This window comes from Ambystoma mexicanum, chromosome 11, assembly GCF_040938575.1.
Source record: "Ambystoma mexicanum isolate Mex_15411 chromosome 11, UKY_AmexF1_1, whole genome shotgun sequence".
Lineage (NCBI taxonomy): Eukaryota > Metazoa > Chordata > Amphibia > Caudata > Ambystomatidae > Ambystoma > Ambystoma mexicanum.
Genome location: NC_090934.1, coordinates 357,633,167 through 357,656,139, shown reverse-complemented (window position 1 = coordinate 357,656,139; position 22,973 = coordinate 357,633,167). Strand labels below are relative to the sequence as shown.

The 22,973-nt window shown below is 47.8% G+C and overlaps 1 protein-coding gene across 9 annotated transcripts in view; it reads right to left on the bottom strand.

Annotated features, from left to right (window-relative positions):
* EYA3 (EYA transcriptional coactivator and phosphatase 3) overlaps nt 1–22,973 on the bottom strand; it is a 2,553,793-nt gene that overhangs the window by 331,431 nt on the left and 2,199,389 nt on the right. The gene's annotated exons all lie outside the window — the stretch shown is intronic.

Sequence of the window (22,973 nt, the reverse complement as noted above, 5' to 3'; positions counted from 1 at the left end):
AGAGTATTCCAGGCAATAGTGTTTTGTGAAAGCATGGATGGAAGTCCGCACCAGGCACCCCTCTATGTACAGACGAGGTAGTTTCCACACCCCTAGTCGAGTGCGTAAGGGAGGAAGGGTCTCCCAGGTCCCCCAGGACCCCCTTCATTCATAATGACGCACATGATATGCTCATTTCGAGGTTGACAGCACACTTCTGGCCAAAGTGTGAGGTAGCCATTGAATGACACGTAACTGTGCATGGACTATGAGCCGCGAGACTCCATTTTGTGTGAACTACTGACTCCATTTTCTACTAGGCCGCATGTAAACGCTAAATACAAGCCTGCACCTCTCCTGTTCACTCTCCATGCACAGCCAGCATGCTAACCCCCTCCCCCCTACCTCCTCCCCTCTGCTGTCTCTGCAGCTGTCCTGTTCTCACGGAAGCTTGGGCACAAAGTGTAGCGAGCTAAACACTGTATCCCTCCTCTTCCTTTGACATCAGTGCCCTGTGTGTGACCAGGCTGGAGCCTGGTCCTGGAAAAACCATCCGCCTCCACAAACCTGCCTCTGCACTAGCAGACCCCTTCTAAAGAAATACAGACCAGAAGCCCTCTAACCCCACACCTCTTTGATGTAATAGCTGCAAGCCCCTCGCCCATGTGCCACTGTACTTCACCCCCATATCACTAATCCCATGCGGCCATATATTCTTCTTGTACTAACCACGAGTAAAACACCTGTGTTAGATTCAAAGAGATGCTCGATTAATGTGTTTTTGAAATACTGTGTTAGATAAGGCACCTGGGTCAATGTACCCTCATTCTTGGTGGCTCAGGTCAAATGCTTAGATGATATATATAAATATGGTGTATTGAAATGTATGTATGATACTAAAATATATGTGGCAAAAAGGGCAAAGAGTTAGACAAAGAAATACAGCGACGCGGACATCACTTGACCCTGCACCCCTCCCAGATGAGCCCAGCTGACACTCGTGCTCCAAGAAGTTACAAGTCCGTAGCTGACCAATCCTGGAGCAACACCCCTACACAAAGCGTAATGTCCAGCCCCCTTTGTCCAATGAGCACTACTTACTGTATCCCCTATAGTACACGTCATAATTGACGTGTTTTTGTAAAGAGTATTTTCTGTTTGGGCAGAGCGCTCTCGGAGTACTCTGCATGCCCCATTTTAACTTTATATAAAGACTTGTCTTTTACCTAACTTGCAATTAGTCCTGGTCTCATTCCCTACTGGGGTGTGTCCATTAGTCTTTTATTTGGTTATTTCATTGTGGGGAATGTCAGCTTTCAAGTGTGCCCCGAAGCCCTCAGGGATTTGCTTACCTGATCTAGTGCAACATTCGGAGATGAAAAGCACAATCCATCTGGAAATGGTTTGCTTCGTCACTCCTATTTTCAGGACAGTACAGCCAAATTTAGGGTTGATTCTATGCAGTCTTACTTCCTCCTTAGATGGGTAAGGAGATGGGCAGGAAGCTGGAAAACAAATTGTTTGCAACAAATGAAACTCAGATACAACCTTTAGAAGAATCAAAGGACGTACCCTAAGAGTTACCCCATCTTTGGTAAAAATCGTAAAAGGTGACATGCAAAACAAGGCCTGTAATTCGCCTACCCTTCGAGCCGAACACTTAGTGACTAAGAAGGCCATCCTTCCACATAAAAACTCTCAAAAGGGCACAAATGCATCGGCTCAAATCTCTGACAAACGCTCCGTTAAGCATCTGTATTGTTGTATACCTTGAAAGCGCTCCATTGCTTCTCGATGCAAAGCCCGCGCTCAATAAACAACATAATATTACAAGGTTCAAGTCCCTTGCCGGCACCACAAAAGGAGTCAGAGGGAAGGTGTTTGTTAGGCCTTTTAAAAATAGGACCGCCCAGAGATTGTGAAATAAGACCCCTGCATGTGCATACACTTACAAATAGACCGCGCTGGTTAATAGCCATTGATGGTGGCAACCTGAAGACCTTGTCTTGCCAGATGAAGCAGAACAGACAACACCATTGAGATGTCACATAGAAAGGGACCCACATCCTGTGATCTGCACCAGCTGCAGAGCATTTTTCCAATGGCAGCAGTAGCCGAAAGCAACACCTCCATCACGTCGTCTGGAAAATCCCAATTTCTGTAAAACTTAGCCTTTCAGAAACCAGGCATGTAGGTTGAATGTGTGTATGCTTGGGTGAAGAACCAGACCCCTCACCTGAGAAAGAAGGCCTCGGGGGAAGGCTCTGAGGAGGACTGATGACCATATCCAGAAGGTCTGGGTACCACATCCTCCTGGCCCAGTCTGGGGCAATCAGGATCATGGTTACTCCTTACCTCTTCAACCTCGTGATCACATGAGGAATGACGTGAGTCGGTGGGAATGAATACTGGAGCTGGAAGTTAGAGTCCACCATGAATGCATCTCCCAGTGCTCCTCTCAGGAGAAATTCCTTGGACCAGAAGAGTTTGCAATTTCCTGTTCACACTGGACATGAACAGATCCAAGCTGGATGGTTCAACAGAGGGCGAAAAACTCCAGAACTTCCTGGCATAGCTCCCACTCAATGGAGAGTAAGCCCTGCCCGCTCAGGGTGTCCATCATATTGCCCTTTCCGTTGAGGTGCATTGCCGATAGGGAAATCTTGTTGTGTAAAACAAAGAACCAGAGCAGCAATGCCCCTCTGCACAAGGGGAGTGATCCTACACTGCGTCTCTTGATGATGTAGTGCATGGCCACTGCGCTGTTAGTTATGACCAATGATCAAGACAGTCTGCCCTCAGCTCTAATAGGTTTATGTGTAATCCTGTCTCTGCCAGAGACCACACCCCACTCACAATCAGCTTGTTCTGGTGAGCACCCCAGCCTCTCAGTGACACATTCGTAACAACCAACACTTCCGGCCACGGTTGTCAAAACAGTTCTCCTGCCATCACATTCTCCCTGCCAGTCCATGACAGGAGATCCTGTGTGACTGTTTGGGACTTGAATCAAGTCCTTCATATTGCCTGAGAAATGTGACCACTGAGATCTGAGGGCCCTTTAATGCGATCTAATCTCAACCGGGCCTCTGGCACCAGAGAAATGCAGGATGCCATGAGACCGAGCAACCGTAGGAAGTTTAGACCTGGAGGATATTGGGCGTTTTGAAATCAGGTGAACATCTGTTGGATGTGTAGAGCTATGTCCTCAGGAGGACTCGGATGATCTGGAGCGTTTGAGAAGGTATCAGTTGAGACGTCATTAAATTGAGGTCTGTAGAGAAGGTGGCAGGTGGGATTCAGGTGAATCAATCAGTACTTGACACTGAGACTGTGCCCTGAATAACCAATTGTTCAGGTAGGGAAAGACGTGAAACCCACTCCCCCTCCCTTTCCTGGGACTGGCTGCCACTATCACCCAGTTTGGTGAGAATCCTTGGGCATTGGTAAGCCTGAAAAGCAGTACTAGAATCTGGTAATGAGTATTGCCTTTTACCAAACCTCAGGTACTACCTGTGCTTTGGTTGAATTGGCACATAAAAATGAACATCCTGTAGGTCGAGTGACACAAACCAATCCAGAATTTCCAAGGCCTGGAGGATCTGAGAGTCTAACCATCTTGAACTTGTCCTTCCTGAGAAACGTGTTCAAGTGTCTCAGGTTCAAGATTGGTAGTAGAACTCTGCCCTTTTTCGGGTCAAAAAATAAAGTGAGTACCACCCTCTGTTCCTTTTCTCTCCTGTCCTGTCCTCTACTTGTATCCGTTATATGGCACCCTTCTACAGAAGAGAGGAAACCTTGTGCAGTGGATCAAGAATAGAAACTTCTCTAGAAGGACGGGTGGGGTGGGCAGTCTGGTAAACGCTTTAAAAAGGGGAGGCAGTATTCCTGAAAAACCACCTTCTGTGCCCATGCATCTGTGAAAGTACTGCACCACTCTGGAAAATGTTGGTACAGACGCCCCCCTACCAGAGTGGAATGGCAGAAGGCCTCAAAGAGATTTCGCGGCAGGGACAGACAGATGCAGAATTGGTCTGTGCTGTTTTATTACCTCTACCCTTTGAAGGTCTAGAGAATCTTATCTGACCTTGATGGGCAACAACTAATTTTCCCTTTTGGACATGCCAGCAACTTCTCCAGGCTAGGAGCTTGCCATAGCGCAAGTCGATCTAGGACACCTGGCCTAAACCCCGCCCACCTAGTGCCTTCCAGGTTGCCATCCGTTTTCTATACTTAAGGATCCCTCCAGCCTCTTTTCCTTTGCAGATGGGGAGCAGGTGCAGGTGGATCTAGGTCAGCCGGCCTAAACCCCACCCACCTGGTGCCTTCCAGGTTGCTGCTCTTTTTCCCCACTTAGCAAGCCCCGCCCGCCTGGTACCTTCGTGGTTGCCGCTCTTTTTCCCTACTTAAGGAGCCCTCCAGCCTCTTTTCCTTTGCAGATGGGGAGCAGGTGCAAGTAGATCTAGGTCACCTGACCTAAGCCCCGCCCACCTGGTGCCTTCCTGGTTGCTGCTCTTTTTCCCAATTTAGCAAGCCCCGCCTGCCTCGTGCCTTCCTGGTTGCCGTTCTTTTTCCCTACTTAAGGAGCCCTCCAGCCTCTTTTCCTTGGGCAGATGGGGAGCATGTGCAAGTGGATTTAGGTCACCTGGCCTAAACACCACCCACCTTCTTAGCCCTGCCTCTTCCTTCCTTCTCTTAACTCTTAGATCAAGGGCATCTCTTGCCCAGGCATCCGAAGAAAAGGGCAGACGAAGAAAAGGGCAGACGAAGAAAAGGGAAATTCCTGTTCAGACCAGGAGGACACAGGGCCTGACCCCCTGCTCAGACAGCAGGTAAGCATGCACCAACAAGTGTTTACTCCTTCTGTGCCAACAGGCCATCCCCCATCCCCTCTGGTCCGCCTGTGATGTCCCCTTGTGCCCCCCTCCATTCTCGCACACAGGTGTTGCCTGTTTTGCTGGATTCGTCTACCCTGCTCCCCCTGCCTTCAGCACCCCTCCAGGATACTTCTGCAGGAGTCTGTCCTGATACATTCTGGTTTCACCGTCTTGTGGCCAATGCTGGATTTGACTTTTATGGACTTCATTCATTCATGGTGCGTCACCCTTTCTCAACTCTCATGCTGGACTTCCTTTGCATCTTGTACTCATGGTGGCCCTGAATCATGCTGTTCCGATCTTCATTTTTTTTTTATTATTAAGTTTATTGAATTTTATAGAAAACATACAAGCAACAAACTCATTGCATAGAATCCACACCCCATAATCACCCCCAACCTTCACAGAATCTAAAAAGCAAAACAGACCAACTTATTATCACATATCATCCAAAAACCCACCCCACATATCAAACAATTTCAACTTTTTGTTCCTGCGAAGGATAACCTTCTCAATTCTGGCCACTTGCCTCAAGTCCTCCACCCATTCTGAACAGGTCGGTCTCTCATCACATTTCCATTTTCTCAAAACAATTTTTTTCGCAGAATTTGTAGCCCTAAAAAACCAGCATTTCTGTGGATAAGTGATGTCTTCCACTTTATCATCCTCACCCAAGATGATAGTGTTATAATCAAAATCCTCTTGCAGTAATAGAACCTCATTAATCTTCTCAGTGACACTCCTCCAAAATGTCCTCAGTTCATTAACAGTCCCAGATCAAGTGTTCAAAGGAGCCGACATCATGCTTACACCTCCACAATCATCCCTCTCGCATAAAGTCTCTGGGGAGTCCAAAACACTCTATTAAGAATTTTGATTTGGCGGCATTGTTCTCCAAGATTAATGGATGTCAGAGTTACGTTTTTACAAAGAAACCTCCACCTCTCCACAGTCATATCAGAGCCAAGGACCTCAGACCACTTAGTTAACAACCCCTCTGCTGGCGTGTACTGTTGGCTCAGATTTCTATATACTTTGGACGCCATACCACCTAATGTCTTATATTCAGGTAGCCATAACTGCCAACCACCGCCATCAACAGTTCTCTGGTTCCGCAGCAAACCTCTCAATTTTCTGTATTCACCCATTGTACAGTCTCTGAGATCTTTAATTTGTGAAAGTCTTCTATAGCTGATCCATTTGCCGTCTTCCATCAGATCACTCAACCATAGTACACCACTCAGGAGCCAGTTCAACCACAATAGCGGCCTCCCATTCAGCAAAATACCTGGATTCAACCAGATAGGGATGTAATCATTATCACATACCTTACGCTTACTTTTCTTCCATAGTTCCATCCAACAAGTTCTCAGGAATCTTGTCGGCGGAAATGAGCGATAACCAGATCCATCCACCGTGGACAGTATGGCCCTAGGCGGCAACGGAGAAGAACTACTTGATTCCGCCAGCGTCCAAACATCCTCCGAATCTTCAATAAATGGAACCAGATGCCTGGCTCCAAAGGCCAAATGATATTTCTCAAAGTCAGGAACCCCCAAACCTCCACAGTCTTGGGGCAGCTGCAATTTCCACAAGCTGAGGCGTGGCTGTTTGTTCTCCAAGAGAAAAGACTGGATTAAACTCTCAATTTTCCGCCAATGGCCCTTCTTTACGTCCAGGGGAAGCACACTGAGCACATAGTTGATTCGCGGTGTTGATGTCATTTTGATGGCATTCACTCTCCCCCAGAGACTCAATTTAAGTGCATTCCATCTCTTCAGGTCCACCTCCAAAGATTGAATCACATGTGTAATATTGACATCCATTATTTTCGAGACATCATTCGTTAGCCAAATCCCAAGGTATCTCATCTTATTCGGACACCACTTAAAGGGAAAACCCTGCATCTTCAAAACAGTGCAAGTGGTTGATGCCGGCAGCGCTTCCGACTTGGTCCAATTGATCTTGTATCCAGAAACCTTGTTGAACACATCGATCAACTCCATCAGCACAGGAATGGAGCTCTCCACATTCTGAACCACCACCAGCATGTCATCCGCATACAACCAAACTTTCTGGGAGGCTGCACCAAAGCGTACGCCCTCAATTCTATCCTCTTCTCTTATCCTCACAGCCAGCAATTCCATGGCGATCACAAACAGAATTGGCGACAGTGGACAGCCTTGCCTCGTCCCTCTCCCAAGTTCAAAAATGCCCGAGTCCATGCCATTAGTCCGAACACAAGCAGTCGGCCGGGAATACAGCAGTCTTATCCATCCGATCATGGTATCTCCAAAACCAAAGCCTTTCAATGTACTTAAACGATATGTCCATTCAATACGGTCGAAAGCTTTCTCAGCATCCAAGGACAACGTCACCACATCATTATGGTGTTCTTTGCTTTCATACAGTGTCAGCAACAATCTTCTCACATTTTCTGAAACATGTCTGCCTTTTACAAATCCAGATTGGCCTACATCTATGATATCTATCAGCGCATTCTCAATCCTCAAAGCGAACGCCTTGGCGAAAATCTTGTTGTCCGTGTTCAATAAACTGATCGGCCTATAGCTGCCAGTTTTCACTGGTGATCGTCCCTCCTTCAGAAAAACGGAGATTGAAGCATGTCTTGTTGAACTTGGAAGGCACCCATTCCTCAAAGAGGCGCGCAGCATCTCTAGCATCAAAGCAAACACCTCTTCTGGGAACATTTTAAAAAGTTCAGCTGGTAGCCCATCCGGGCCTGGACACTTCCCAGAATTCAGCGCATAAGCAGCCAACCTGAGATCCTCCATGTTCAAATCTCTTTCCATACACTCCAAGGACTCTAAACTCACTTTCTTCAGATGGCAGTCATCAATGAATTGACCAATTGTACGCTCAGATAAGTTGATCTCTGAAGAGTACAGGGTTTTATAATACAACAGAAATGCCGCATTAATCTCCACAGGATCAAAAGTCACCAACCCATCCTGTCTTTCCACTGCATTGACAGATATGCCACTGTCCATAACCCTCAACCGATGTGCCAGAAGTCGATCACATTTTTCTCCTTTTTCATAGTAGTTGCTTTTGGTTCTAAAAAGCAACCACTCAGCCTTCGAAGAATACAAATCTTCCAATCGTCTCCTTTTCTGCTTCAATATTTTAATAGTCTCATCTGAAAAGTTTTGCATATTATTTCTCTCAAGATCCTGAATGTCCACAATAAGCTTTTTCACTTCTGCATCTCTCATTTTTTTTTTTGCTGGACAAACCAATCAACAATCCTCGCATATATGATTTGAAGGCTTCCCACACAAACTCCACCCTGACTTCACCAGTCCAATTCACAGATATAAAGAATCTCGCCTCTTGAACAATTTTGTCCACAATTTCATCGTCGTCCAAGAGGGAGACATTCATCCGCCAGGTGTTAGACCTAGGAACCGGGAAGGTCAATCGCAAGTCTATGGAGATTGGAGCATGGTCCGAAACAAGTAGTGATCCGATGTTACCCCTTTGGAATGATTGTGTACAGAGGCCAGAGGTCATAAAGAGGTCAATTCTCGAATAAGCATTATGCCTTGCAGAGAAGAAAGTATATTGTCTCGTAGAAGGGTTTTGCAATCTCCAAACATCTGTGAGGTTCCATTCATCAATTAGTCTCTTTAATGCTGTTCTTTTCAGAGCGTTGGCATTGTCCACACCCCCCACACTTTTATCAAGTCCAGGTTCTAAAACCACATTGAAGTCCCCTCCCAAAATCACATTAATCGCATTTACATTCTGCAACATTTGCGTTAAAGCTACAAAAAAACTACCATCACCCCCATTCGGAGCATATATATTGTAGAAACAATACTGAGCATCCTGAATATGTGCAGTGACACATACTATCCTTCCATCCCCATCCTTCACACACTTCACCCCAGTGATCTGGAGATTCTTCCTAAAAGGAATACACACACCCCTAGAACCAGTAGTGAACGATGAACCATAAATATCACCAACCCACTCCTTTTTCCACTTATCTATATCCGCATCTAACAAATGAGTCTCCTGAAGCATCGCGACATCCACCCCCATCTCCCCTAGTTTACTCAAAATCACCTTCCTCTTGACACCACAATGTGCACCATTCACATTCCAAGATACCACTCTGAAATTCCTCTGATAAGTGTAAGACATTGCTAGATCCCATTTCCCAATCCTTGCAATGAATTCACAAGACACAATACTACCTAAACCTATAGTCAAGTAAAGAAATAAAATAAAAATAAAAAAAAAAAACACACTCCTGAGCTTGAACCACCCAACCATCCAGAACATCCCTTCCAGCTACACGCTGAAAGGGACTACCCCCCTCCCTCCCTTAGGTCAGCCTATAGAAAGCTTCATCTTGTATCCTGGCTTGCAACATTATATGTTACTACTGACTTCTGCAATTGTATTCACTCTCCCCTATTGCTTCTCTACTCTTTTTGACTGCCTATTCTCTGTTCTCTCCTCTTCCTTTCTCCCTTTTACTATCTCCTCCCTTCCTCCCCTTACTTTCTTCTATGCACTTACTCTATCAGTTTTGTCCCTGGACCTAGTATGATAGCAACCTCGTCAGTCTCCTCCCCTTATGTCGTCAGGCCTAGTATGATAGTCACTTGTTTTGTTCCTCCCCTCCCTTTCTGCACCCCTCTCCCTTGCCTTTTGTCTTTCTCCAGCTTTACCAGAAATGTCGTCAGGCCGAGTATGATAGTTAATTTCACATCCTTACTGTTCATGGCCTGTAAGAATGTCATTGTATGTTCCCTTGGGCCCTCCCTTGCCTTGAAGCGCTTTGAAACAAATTGTGTATTGGCGCTATATAAATAGACTATCATATCATATCATATCAACTGTAGCTGCTTGTACCATCAGGCTGTCATGTGTGAGATGTCTGGTGAGGAACTGCAGATCGGAGGGAGCTGGCTTGTACTTCCTTGTAAAATCCTTACAAACAGCCGGCACCGAGCAGGGAGTTTTTCAAATCTCCAAAAAAGGATTTCATTATGGAATTGTGGAAAGGGAGTCCAATCACAACATGCTTTCCCTTCTCCAAAATGTCTAATGTCACACTCCACTATTTCCCTTACAAGGGGGCCCCAGACAATGGCATCAGTCACCTTGGACATCATCCGACTATATGCCACACTATGATGGGATTGAGGATCAGCTGGGGGTAACCACTTCAGAGGAGGTATCAAGACCACTTGCACCCTTTAAAATGGAAGCCAGATCAGCCATCTTCTTTTCTTCAGCTTGAAATTCCTCAGGCTGTTGAGGGAAGCCCCTGGGCTCGAACCCAAAAAGAACTGTGACACCATCTTCATTGAAGATGCTCTCGAAGGAAGACTAAGTCCCTTTTTGAGTTCAGGACAAACTACTATCGACGCTAAGAGGCCCTTCGAGGCAGACACCAGCAGAGCAGATGAGATGTCGAAGACTGCGGCAGCAGACAAGGACGTCAGTGGCGTCGACAGCTCTTGAATTCTTGTTGACATTTTCACCGCTCCTGGATTCTACGTGCACAGGCGGTTGGTGATCTGAAAACCTGGTGGTTTTCCAGTGCGCGGTGGGCTTGATGGTCATCTTCCTGGCTGGAATGGACGCTCCTGCTTTCTTGAAGTCGTGCCGTATTTTAACACTTAACACTTTTCTGCTGAAGCAGTACTTGCCTATTCAGTGACAAGTCTGTGGGTGAGTGACGTCGACTCCTCTACAACTTCTTGGATGAAGAAGACTAATGTCGAGAGTCACACTCATCGAATGGGACATTTTTACTGGGCTTTTTTGACCGTTTCTTCCTCCTCTCTGGCAATTTCTCCACCGCAGACCTTTTGCCCTCAGCGGATTTTTGCTTTGAAGCATCTGTTAGGGAGAATTCTCATTTTATGGCTAATTTCCCTTACCTATAGAGTCCCCCAGCAGCTTTGCTGGATTTGAAGGATTTGTTTCTTTTCTCCTACTAAGAGTGTGACTCTTTTTCCCACTCTTAGGCATATTTGCTATGTGTGTTCTAGGCTATTTTTTGTGTTTAATGTCTAGGGGTTTATTTCACCAACATAGGGACCATCTTTAGCCACATGTGTTACACAGCACTCTCCGTGAAGTGACACAGGGGTGTCGTAGTGACCCCCAAACATAGACTCCATACCCTGGGACTGACTACTGTCTCCCAGGGCATGTAAAATCCCCAATGACTTTACTAGTCAATCTTTATGAACAAAACCAGTACAACCCATCTTACTATGGAGGTACTGGCAAGGATAAATAGGTTTTCCCTTATGTTCATTTTCGAGAGAGTACCGTGCAGTCCCTCTCTCAAAAGTTTCTGGCTGGTGGCAGTGGTTACTACCAAAAATATTCAACAGCAAATATTTCCCTATGGGATTTTCCCACTGTTCGAGGCTACGACATTTACTGACAGCCTCTAACATACGCAGGTTTATTTTAATATTAACTTAACTCCGGTAGGTTTTATTTGCCAAAACTTTAATATAACTTCTTTCTCGTGTCTTTCTCTAAACTCCTAACCCAGGTCGGGGATACTTTGTTGGTACGTTTGGCGGGCTTCTGCCAAGAAGCCCTCCTTTTCGGCGCCACCGAGTCTGGGGCGGATCCATTGTGTAGGAGGGGGAGTAGGACCCCTGGACAGGGTTGCTTCAGCAACCCATGTCGAACTCTGCCCTGATAGGCTGGAGGGTCTCTTGCCAGGATGACCACTCTAATGTGTGAGTGACAACTAGACTGCATGAATGGGGATCTTTTTGCATAAAAGCAGGGTCCTGAGGACTGGAAGAGCAAGACGTCACCACTGGAACTAAGGAGCCGAAGAGGAGAGGAGCCAAAGACATCTGTAATGACTGAACCACCGGTGAAGCCCTGCTGCAGCGTCTCACCACTTTTCTTCACACGTCGAGAGAAGATCTTCATCTGCAAGATCCTTCTTCCCTTGAGCTGGTGGGGCCAACCAGTTTGCCAATCGCCTTTATGGACCTGCCTTGGTCGAATCGCCAGTACCCTATACTCGGAGACCGGATAGCCAGACACCCGTCCACCCAGACCGAGATTTAAAGGAGCGTACCTTTTATTTGTTGGGCAGCACAGCGGCTGGTTTCATCCGTGGGCAGTGCAGTAACTCGAACCTTCCTCCACGACGAGAGTCCCTCTTCCACTGCTGGATCACCTGAACTGCAGGATCTGCCAGGAACAACCGCCACCGCAGGAGCCTCGTCTACATTTCAAGGTACATTGTTCCACCAGGCCGCCCTTTTCGCGTGGTAGTGCTAAAAGGTGTTTTAAATCCTTTACCTACCTGTTGGGTTGGCCGCCCCTATCCTCTAACATTGTCTTTCACCTTCTGTATCCACCTTTTCAAATCGTTAACCAAAGACTTGACTGCAGCTACAAGAACATTTTGCTCCTGGGCCCTTTGCCCTGTACCACTGACTCTGGCACAGGCATATTGACTCTGGCTAAATTTGTTAGAACTGCCTTCTCTAGATTGCTTCTCAACTAGAACTGTGTTGGTGCACCTACTTCTTATAACCACCTTTTTCTTCCCACTTTTAAAACTTGTGAAGTGCCATTTTGCTTGGTTTTCATTTAAGTATTATACATGCTAAAGTACTGCTTTGCCTAAACTTGTTCACAAATTTATGGGAAGTGTTGCTAGGGTGTGTAAGAAGATATTCCTGTATAACTTGTGCTTTCCCTCCCTTGTGAGAAATTGCTAGAGTGCCATTGGTGTTTGGTTTTCACTGTGCCATTTTGCTCAGTTTTCACTCTTGCTCAAACTTGTCTACAATTTAACTAGGGAGTTGTGTATACTTTTGACTGATTTTAACTTGCTTTAATGACTGTGATTAATGTGTTGAACTAGAAGTGTGTAAAATAAATATATATATTCTTTTTAATACAAAGCTTTGGTCAGTGTTACCTTGTACCCTAGTATTGTAGGCATATTGTGTAAACCCTGAATACTGTTCATCTCCCTCTTGAGATAAGTCTGACTGCTTAGCCACAGCTGCCACCTAAATCTTTGTGGTACAGACTGATACCAAAGGGGATTTATTGCTCATACCTGTAGTCAATCTTCTGTAGTGCTCCCTAAGGGAACTGCACAGGATTCTGCATAACAGTATCGAAATAGGCAACCAACGTCTAACGACCCGTAGTAAATTTGAAAGCCCTCTCCTTTAGGGCGTTCCGTGTCATGTTTTGATATAAACCACAATGTGCCACTACACTGTCAGCACTGAGACACCACAAAAACATTTTGTGTGGATTAGTCAATTACATTTCAGTGCCGCAGACACAACACTTCCGGAGGCCCGCCGGTTTCACAGTTGACATTGAAGAACATAAGAGTTTAATAGGGTTTTGAAAAATGCTTTAAAGTGTATCAGAGAAAATTCTTGGAGGCATAAACGTGTTGCAGAGCAGCATGCTAGGCATGTGGAAAAAAGAAACTGAGGTCATGGGGTGCCCTGTGTGCTATGTGAAGGCATCATGAGTCAGAAACAGACAAGTAGTTCAAGTTTTCCTAAAGTGTTATTTAACTTAAAAGGCAGGGTGGATGAATGCCTAGCTTGCCCTATGCTAAAGTGGGATTTCCCTACCTAAAGAAACCTAAGGATAGTCTATGTCAGAATGTCCGAGTAAAATAAAAGTCTGTATCCAAATTCTATACTTGCCCTCACAACTAACTCCATACAATGTGTAGGGATGTCAGCACAAAAAGGAATAGTGGTCAAAGAAAAGTTCAGAGCTTTTTCTAGCCCATTTGCTTGTAATCAGCTCTCCTAGGTAGTTAATCAAATACAGGGGTTCCCTTCCCCCAAGAGTTCAAATCTTCCAGCTTTCAAACAACACGACTTCAATATCACAAGGTACGTGCGCAACACAAGCTTCTTTATAGGTGTTTACAGTGACTTTTCCATTAATGGGCACACAGTCTAGATGCAGTTGACGGACCACACGGTTCACCCATTACAGGTCATGCAACTGGTACCCTTGATTGACTGCTTATCCTTTAACACCAGTCCACTGCTTATCCTTAGCAGTGAGGTTTGCCTTAGTCACACGTGTCGCACTCCAAGGCCACTATATTGTGGCTTGTTTAACCACCTTGCGCTTGTTACATCTCCTTGTGTCTTGTTGGCTCCTGCCAATGATGATTTACTTAGCATATACAGTTCTTAGCACTTTCTTGGCTATGGGCCATGTTGGCCATCTCATTTCCTGCATTCAACTAATGGCACACTCTTGGCTTTGCAAGCACTTGTTTCAGTTAATGCAGTTCATTATTTCAATGCAGTTCATAACTTTCCTTTTCAGTAAAGTTCACAATCTTTCTTTCACTCTTTTCAAGTTGCCAGAGGGTTCCCAATTTACTTTCAATTGGTTCGGTGTTCAAAAATGCCTTGCTTTGATTTTGTTCGATATTCAAAATGTGCTTTAAAGTGCTTTCAGTTCATTCAATAGGACTGCTTACCAGCCCTGTGCTTACCCTTTCTGGTTTCACTCACTGGTCGGTTTTATGGCTCCTTGTGAGGTCTTCCGCTGCCATGGGTTTCTGTATCTCAGTGCAGCTGCTCGGGTCTTCTCCCGGTGGTAGGCTTGTGGCTCACGCACGCCCAGCGATGCTTCCTCAGCAAAGCAGGGTACATACGACTGCTTCCTTTGGTCCTGCCGGACTCCTTTTCACAGCTTGCAACCGTCCTCCAGCTAATTGTGCTAAAAAAAGGGGCTCCTGGTTTGGAACCTATTCTGCCCCGCAGGGCTAAACATTGAAAAAAAAAGGACACACTCGAATAGGTCGGGATGTGCACCCAAGCACTTGCCTTTGTGCCCTACTACCCTCTGTGTTCACGTGTAGTTAAAAAACACAATCTCTCGTACTCAGTTCTGGCAAAAACTTGGTTCTTTTATAAAGTTGTATGAATCAACATAAGAGGTATGAGAAATATAGCATCCAATGGTCATATAAAAACAATACACCAATATACAAGTTTGATAGTACAATGGTTTGTGTAAAGACTGGAGTTAACAACCTTTACTGTCAGTATTTGTAGTGACAGTACTATACAAAAATCAAATAAACATTTGTGGCAAAGAACATCATAATGGGTAACACAAATAATTTTTATTTCAGGAAACAGATGATGCATGTGTCTACATCGGGATGTTTCAGCCGTCTATGTGGGCTTGTTTTGCCTCATCTTTCTATGGCCTTCTTTAGGACGGGATGCTTTATGAACGTAATATTCGTGCTGTGGGGGAGGGAAGGGAGAATATAGTGAGGGGAGTGCTGGAGTTAGCGTTGATTTAGACTGAATTAATCGTGGACTGTCATGCTTGTTAGAACACAGCTTACCTATGGGAAAAATTATGGCCACAGGCTCTCTGGCGGGGGTCCATTCTCGTCTGTGTGGGTCCCCGCGGGATTCTATTATTGAAATAAGACAAAGGAGGGGTGATATTTGATTAATTTGCGCCTCCTTGCAAGGGTTCTGTTCTAGTGCACATCAGCTCAGGGATGTGTGCACATTTTGGTAAAGTAACATGATGACTTTGGGATTGCCTTACCTCTCAATGGAGGCTTCAGTCTCTTGAGCGTAGAGAACGGTTCGCAGCGTTTTTTCCAGAACTGAGTACGAGAGATTGTGGTTTCCCCCCCCCCCCGATACATTTTTATTAACCGTTTTCAGAAGAACAGATACATAGAGAAACAAAAAAAAAAACAACCCCACCCTCCTTTCCCCCCCCTCCCATCCCCTCTTCCCTGATCCAAGAGTTCAAATGGAGGCTTGGCCCCCGCCCTGGAAATAGAAGCATAATGAACATTGCTTAGGCCCAGAAGCCAAGGCATGTCGTCAATGTTAGCACAGACACCCACTGAGATCACCAGAGGTCTGATTTGTCTTGGGGGCGTATTATTCCCAGTAGTTCCATTGCTTTGGGGCACCAGACTCGGCGGGCTCCCGCTTTTAGATAAGACAATAAATTGGCCCAGTCCGACAAGAACCACATATGGTGCCCTTGAATAGAGTACGTGACCACAGCTTCGCAACCCACTCATGCTCCTGTGGGGGGACCTTCGACTTCCACTTCCTGGCCAACACCAGAGCTGCCGCTATGATCATTATGACATAAAGCTTGCAGTCAGCCCTAGTGGGCAGGGACTTCAACATCCTGTTAAGGCCTATTATGTCCCTCCCTCTATTATTACTGGGCTTGATGCCCAACACCTGGGCGATCGCTCTCTGGACCTGAGACCAAAAGGAAACTATTTTTGGGTACACCCACCAAAAATGAGCCCATGAACCCACTGCCCCACACTCCCTCCAACACAACCCTGAAACGTTAGGGTATATCTTATTCAATCTGAGTGGGGTTAGGTGCCATCTCAGCATTAGCTTCAACCAGATCTCCCAGATCTGGATGGATCTCGCAAGTTTCGGGATTGGAGACCACAGCACCTCCCATTCCTGTTCTTCCAAGTCCATCCCAACTTCCTGGGCCCATTTGAGCATATACCCCCTAGACTTCACCGATTTTCCCCTCTGAGTTTATAAATGGAAGACACCACTCCTGTGTCTCCCGTGTCCAGATACTTTTTCGAACTGGGTAAGGGTAAGTGCCCCTGCCTGCTTAATCAATGGCTGGGAGATGCAATGCCTGATCTGGATCTACGAAAACCTCTGTGATTCCCCCAAGCCAAAGTGCTTCTTACACTGCTCAAATTGTTTTACCTCTCCGAACGTCAGCATATCGCGGACCATCCGGCATCCCCCCTGATATCACTGATGGAAGGTTGGCGCATAGGTGGCTGCAGGTGAGAACTGTGGGTTGCCATGTATGTGCGTGTACGGGGATGGGAAAGTGGTTGTATGCGCCCTTTCAACGGCTTGATCCCAGGCATCCCCTGTGGTGGCTGTTATACCACTGCAGTACATCCTGCCTCGGCAGCCACAGTACCCCCTCCAGGTCACTACCTACCACCGCCCTGTCCATCCGCCTCCACACTTTCCCCCTGTCATTTCTTTGCCAATCTCTTATGACCCTGATCTGAGCTGCCAGATAATATATCTTAAAGTCTGGCTCCCCCACTCCCCCCGTTCATGCAGAGTTTTCATAAGGGAAACCGCCACCCTCGGGCGCTTCCAGTTCTAGATGAAGCGGGAGGTAATTCTTTGCAGGGCCCTGAAGAACGACAACGGAATTCTGACTGGGAGGGCAGCGAAGTGGTAAAGTAGCAGGGGTCGTATTACCATCTTTAAAGCGTTGATTCTGCCCAGCCACGAGATATCTAGGGGGCCCCAATCCACCAGTTTCGACTTCACTTTCTGGAGTATTGGTGGATAGTTTGCCGTGTTTAGATCCCCCCAAGGTCCTGGCCAAATGGATAACCAGATACTTTAGAGATGTGTCCACCCACCTGTAACTATAGGCTTTCTTGAGGTCCTGGACCGCGCTTGCTTCTAGGGTAAGAGGGAGCGCCTCAGATTTGTGAGTATTGACTTTTAGCCCTGCTACCCGGCCGAACCTATCCAGTTCTCTCGCCAATGCCTGCAAAGAGGTGATCGGATGGGTCAGGGACAGGATCATGTCGTCCGCAAAAGCAGCAATTACACTCTGACCGAGGACCATGGCTTGTGCCCTCAAGAACTGAAACTTGGATCTTTTCCCTACCCTCCTCCCTGCCCCCTTCCCCCGAGCCCCCACCCAGGCGAGACCGGCTGGCACCTAGCCCCCCTCGTGATTCTTCCACGAGAGCCGGACCCAATAACAAACCTAGAAACTTCCCTCGCAGGATTTCCCAATACCATTCCAAGACCCGCCCCCCTGTTCCCTCCCTGCTGCACTTCTCAACTTTAATGAACTGCCCACCCCAATGTACTGAACTGCTATAACTGGCATCCTCCTCGGACTCAACTTCAGAAGCTCACTCCACCTCTCACTTCCTGATTGTGTCTGATGGGGTGCCGGCGGCCCCGATGGAGCCTCCACCGACCCTTTCGTTGGAGGCTTTCTTAAGATCCAGGCCTGAAACTCTATTCCTTCCTCTCTTCGGCGACCACTCCCACGGTCGACGCCCACCCGGTTGCGCCTCCACCCCCACAGGGGGCGCGGGACCTGCTCCTCCAGGCCCAGCAAGGCCAAGCCCTGAAGCCAGGCGAAGGACAGACCAAACGGGTGGGCCCATCTGTAGCGTGTTAGGCAGAAACCTGTGCAGTTCCCTTTGGGAACACTGCAAAAGATTTAGGACTACAGGTGTTAGCAGTAAACCCACTTGGTAGCTGTCTGTACCACCCAGATTTACCTGGTAGCTGTGGCTGAGCAGTCAGACTTCCCTCAAGAAGAGTTAGGCAGTATGCAAAGTATACACAATAGGCACTCAGACACAATAATACAAGCAAACACTGACCAGAGCTTTGGTATCAAAGTATATAATTATTTATTTAAAAACACACTGTTTGAAACACTCCAGCACTCTTATTGTAAAACACTATAAAAACAGTTACTAGTATAATATATACAACCCTTATTCCTTATCAGATAAGTCTTAGTTAACATCACTTATTTCCATACAGAGGTGAGCGCTTAACCATAGATGGCACTCCAATAAGTTTATGAAGAAGGGAGGGAAAAAGACAGAATATGGAAAGGTACACCACTCTAAGATTTAGGAACACTGTTAGCAAGGCAGAAGAGCAAAAGTCACTTGTGAGCCAAAGTCCACAGGCTGGGCCCACTCTTACAGAGAGCAGAGCACAAATGCGCCCAAGATCACACAGTTACACTAGGCTTTGAAAGTCTTGCAGAGAGTTCGAAAAGAGTTTAGAGAGGCTCAGAAAAAGTTAGCCAGGGTGTCCCAGGCTAACCCAGGTTCGAAAGTCGGGGGCTAAATCTACCCCGTACAGTCGGTGGCAAGGGAAGCCAGGCGGAACACGGTACCTTAAGTGGGAAGGATCCTCCAGCGGTGGCAGTTGTTCCTGGCAGCGGGTGCAAGTCTCGGCGGCGCCCAGGGGAAGAGAAGATCTCGACTTGGAGGAAAGATGAAGGTCGTTGCACTGCCAGGGAAGAAACCAGACGCAGAGTTTTCCGGTTAAAGGTATTACCCTTTATTTCGCAGTCGTGGTAAAACGTGATATTCCGGTTGCCGGGGTGCTTGGCACAGGCAAGGCGGCCACGAGATGCGTCGGGAAGGCGAAAAGATGGTGAAACTGGTTATCCCCACCAGTCAAAGGAAGAAGACTCTCCGGCGGGAGATCTCCTCTGTCATTGGGAAAAGTGGTGAGACGGTCCAGCAGGGCTCCACCGGTGGTGTCGTCGTGGCAGGTCGGCTCAGCTTCTCCCTCGTCGGATTATGAGGTCCTGTGGCGACTTCTGAAGTTCCAGTCACCAAAGCCCTGCTTTTATGCAGAAAACCCCCATTCACTCAGCCTAGCTGTCACTCAAACATGCTAAGTGGTGAGCCGGCCGGCTTACCACTTGGGCCAATCAGGACGGAGTGCGACTTGAGTTGCCTAGGCAACTCAGTCCAACGTGCCTAAATCCCCCTCCACCCCTCCTAAGTACCCCAGACAGAGTGGCACCACTTTGGAGGGCTTCTGTGGAGAAGCCCGCCAAAAAGTGGAACAAAGGGCTCGACTTGGGTTGGAGTCACAGAGGAGAACACAAACGCCATTTTAGAACCGAGTTTCGGCATGTTCGAGGCTATCGCAATTAAATAAATACAGATAGTAGCCTCGAACAATGGGAAAATTCCATAAAGAAATATTCGCGGTTGAATATAAAAAGTAGTATCCACTGCCACCAGCCAAAACTCGATCAGGGGGGACGGAGACGTGCCCCCTCGACTAACAGACCCCGGGGCAATCGAATTGCCCCAGCCAGTACGTCCACAATATGATGGTTTGTACTGGTTCTGTTCACAATTTAAGACTAGTAAAGCCAATGGTGACTTTACATGCCCTGGCACACAGTAGTCAGTCCCAGGGTATGGAGTCTATGTTTGGGGGTCACTATGACACCCCTGTGTTACTGCACCGAGGGTGCTGTGTAACAAACATACTAAAAACACATGAAGCCCTATGGAGTAAAAGACCCCATAGCCCATAAAACACATTACATAGTCAAAGGACATTCTCAAATCATGGCTAAGAGTGGGAGACAAAGAGTCTCGCTCTTAGCAAGAGAAAAAAAATAAACCCCAAAAATCCAGCACAGCTGCTGGGGGACTCACTAGGTTTGGGAAATTAGCCTTAACAGAGAATTCTCCCTAACACTCAGCAAAGCAGGATCCGGTGCCGAGCTGGGGCCCGTAGCCTTATCACGCTCTCCAGCGGGGTCCAGTCGAGGACCGGTCCCTCACTAATGACCAGTCCGGGGGCTCCTGTACCCCTCCTCGTCCCGCCAATCCCCACACTTCCTTCGGAGTTTCTCCTGGGGCTTCACGCCGCTGTCCACCATTGGGCACGGGCTACTCCATAGGCGCAGTGCCAACAGGGGCCAACCTCTGGTGATGTGACCGGTAGGGTCCACCGGCCCCCGGGGGGCTCCCGAGCCGGGCACGACTCTCCCTGGTACCTATATACAAATTCAGGGCCAACGGAACTCAGAGTAGCTGTTGAATGAACCCTGTTAGTTGCGCTCCCTTCTTGACATATGCGTGGATTTATATATGCCCCAGTTCAAGAGAACATGTTCCTGCTTGCCTGGAGGGCCCCCTTTCTGCACATCTGCTGTGGGAGAGTTTGTTGCGTAAGTCATCAGATATAGAGCGTCCAATAGGGCACTTAGTGGTGCACTGGTGCCTTGCCTTGACCTTCCAGTCTATTCCTCTGCTGGGGGGGGGGCGCTCCACCCTACCCCCTCCGATGGGCCCGCTTGTAATACTATGCTGCCCCGGGGGCTGAAGGGGGAGCACCCCGCCACCTCCCGCGGGGGCCGAAACGAGAGAGCAGCGCCCCTCCCCCTGACCACCCGGGCGGCCTCCGTGCCTCCGGTGGGGTCCCCGGTCTTTGCTGGATGCCGGGCCGACCGGGTCCTTCTCCCCCGCTTGTTATCTGGGCTCGAGTGGGGGGGCCCGACAGGCGCTCGGCAGGCCCGCCCCAGGAGCCCGCCAGAGAAGCTCCAGGCCCCGAGACGCTCCTCCGCCCTCCTCTCCCGCCGAGCAGGTCCTCAGCCGCAGCGGCCACGCCTCTACCAACCCCACTGCACCAGCTGCACCTCTCCTGGGGGGCCTGTCTCCGGGACCAGTCCTCGCTCTGCACCCCGAAGTACTCCCGCCGCCTGCACCGGATGCCGGGGAGGACTGCGGGCGGGCTAAATTGCACTGGCAGGTCGGGAGCCCGGGGCGCTGAGTCCACTCCCCTAGGCGGCCATCTTGGAACAAGAGATTGTGTTTTTTTAACTACACGTGAACACAGATGGTAGAAGGGCACAAAGGAGAGTGCTTGGGTGCACATCCCCGACCTATTCAAGTGTATCCTTTTTTTCAATCTCCAGCTAATTGTGCCTGCGCGTCAATGAATTGCTTTTCTCCCACAGATTCCTCATCTGATAGACATTCCTTCCAGCTCTGCTGCTTCAGAAATCTTTCGACAGGTGGCATAGTAGACCTCGGCCGTTGATCCGTCTTGCTCGGCACTATCATCGGTTCCGGACATAACATCAGGCATTGTATATAAACTCTGTTACTACACCCCATACCTCAGTTCTAAACGCTAGTTTGAAACGCAGTCTGACTTATTCCACGTTTGTCAGAAAAACTTTTTTTTGTTCACTTAATTCAAAACAAGATGTCAGTGGCTCGAGTTTTGGGCTTCAAACTGTGTACTGATTGTGGCACTAAAATGTCCATCACTGACCCACATGAATTATGTCTCTGGTGCCTCTGCACGGGTCATGGGATGCAAGAGTGGTCATCATGCATCAAATGCAGCCGAAATCTCTAAGCACTCTGGCAGCTAAACTTGTGCTCGGTCAACCGCTGACAAAATCTCCGCCAAGGTCGACAGTTTGGTCCTCGGATGCCAAAACTGAGGGGCATACCCCTGAAAAAGAATATCGGTGGAAGAAGAAGCGGTCCCACTCGACTAGCCATTCTTCCTCATCCCGAAAAAAGAAGAGGCGTCATTGCAATCGTCAGAGCTCCCAGTCAAAGAGCGAATGAGGTAAGCCGTCAGCGGGCCCTCCGACATGCCAAGAGTGGGAGGAATGTAAAACCTCCATGTTGGAAATGTTTAAGAAGTATGCTGCATCAGGCGTGGTTAACCACCCCCCTAACAGCAGACTTTGAAGATGTCATCGGCACTGCCCACCCCTCACATGCCCCGGTTGCAACGCCATCAGCGTTGATGAAACCTTCAAAATCGAAGGATGTTTCTTGGGTATCGATGCCAGGTCCCTTAGAGAGACAAATCTTTGGCGCTGATAGTTGCCAACAAATCTTACACCCCTCAATCCTGGTCTGATCTTTTTGGCACCATGTCTAGTATTTTTGGCACAGATGACACAGGAGATCAAGAGGATGTCGACACAGCCGATGTGGGCACCAGTGGTGTCGATTTTTTCAAAGACCATGACCAGTTGTTGCATCTTGCTGAGGGCCTCCATGAGGCTAGTGGTCTGGATACTTTGTCAGACCTAGTCTTCCAACAAAGCCAGTCCTACTCCCATAACTACACCACGTTCAGAGATCTAGTAGAAAGGGACATTTACACTTTAGGATTGCACTCCTCGGTAAAGCTAGTGCAGGGGTACGCGCTTACCAAGATTTTGGACGAAGGTCTGGTAACTGAGCACCATATGCCTCTAAATCCTGAAATTACTGACCCTCTGACCACTCTGTGGCAGCATCCTTGTACAATTCCCCCAGTTAGTTTCACTATATCCGGAAAGCACAGGACGGCTAGAGGAGACCCTTCATTCCTCTCATCACACCCCTCCTCAGAAGGGCTCGTCATGCAGGATGCAACAGTCTCCTCCAGACCAGCTTCATCCACTTCCACTCTGCCACCTGACAGGGAAGCAAAGAAGGTTGATGTCCTTGCCAAAAAGGCGTTCACTTTGGGCAGTATGGCCCTTAAA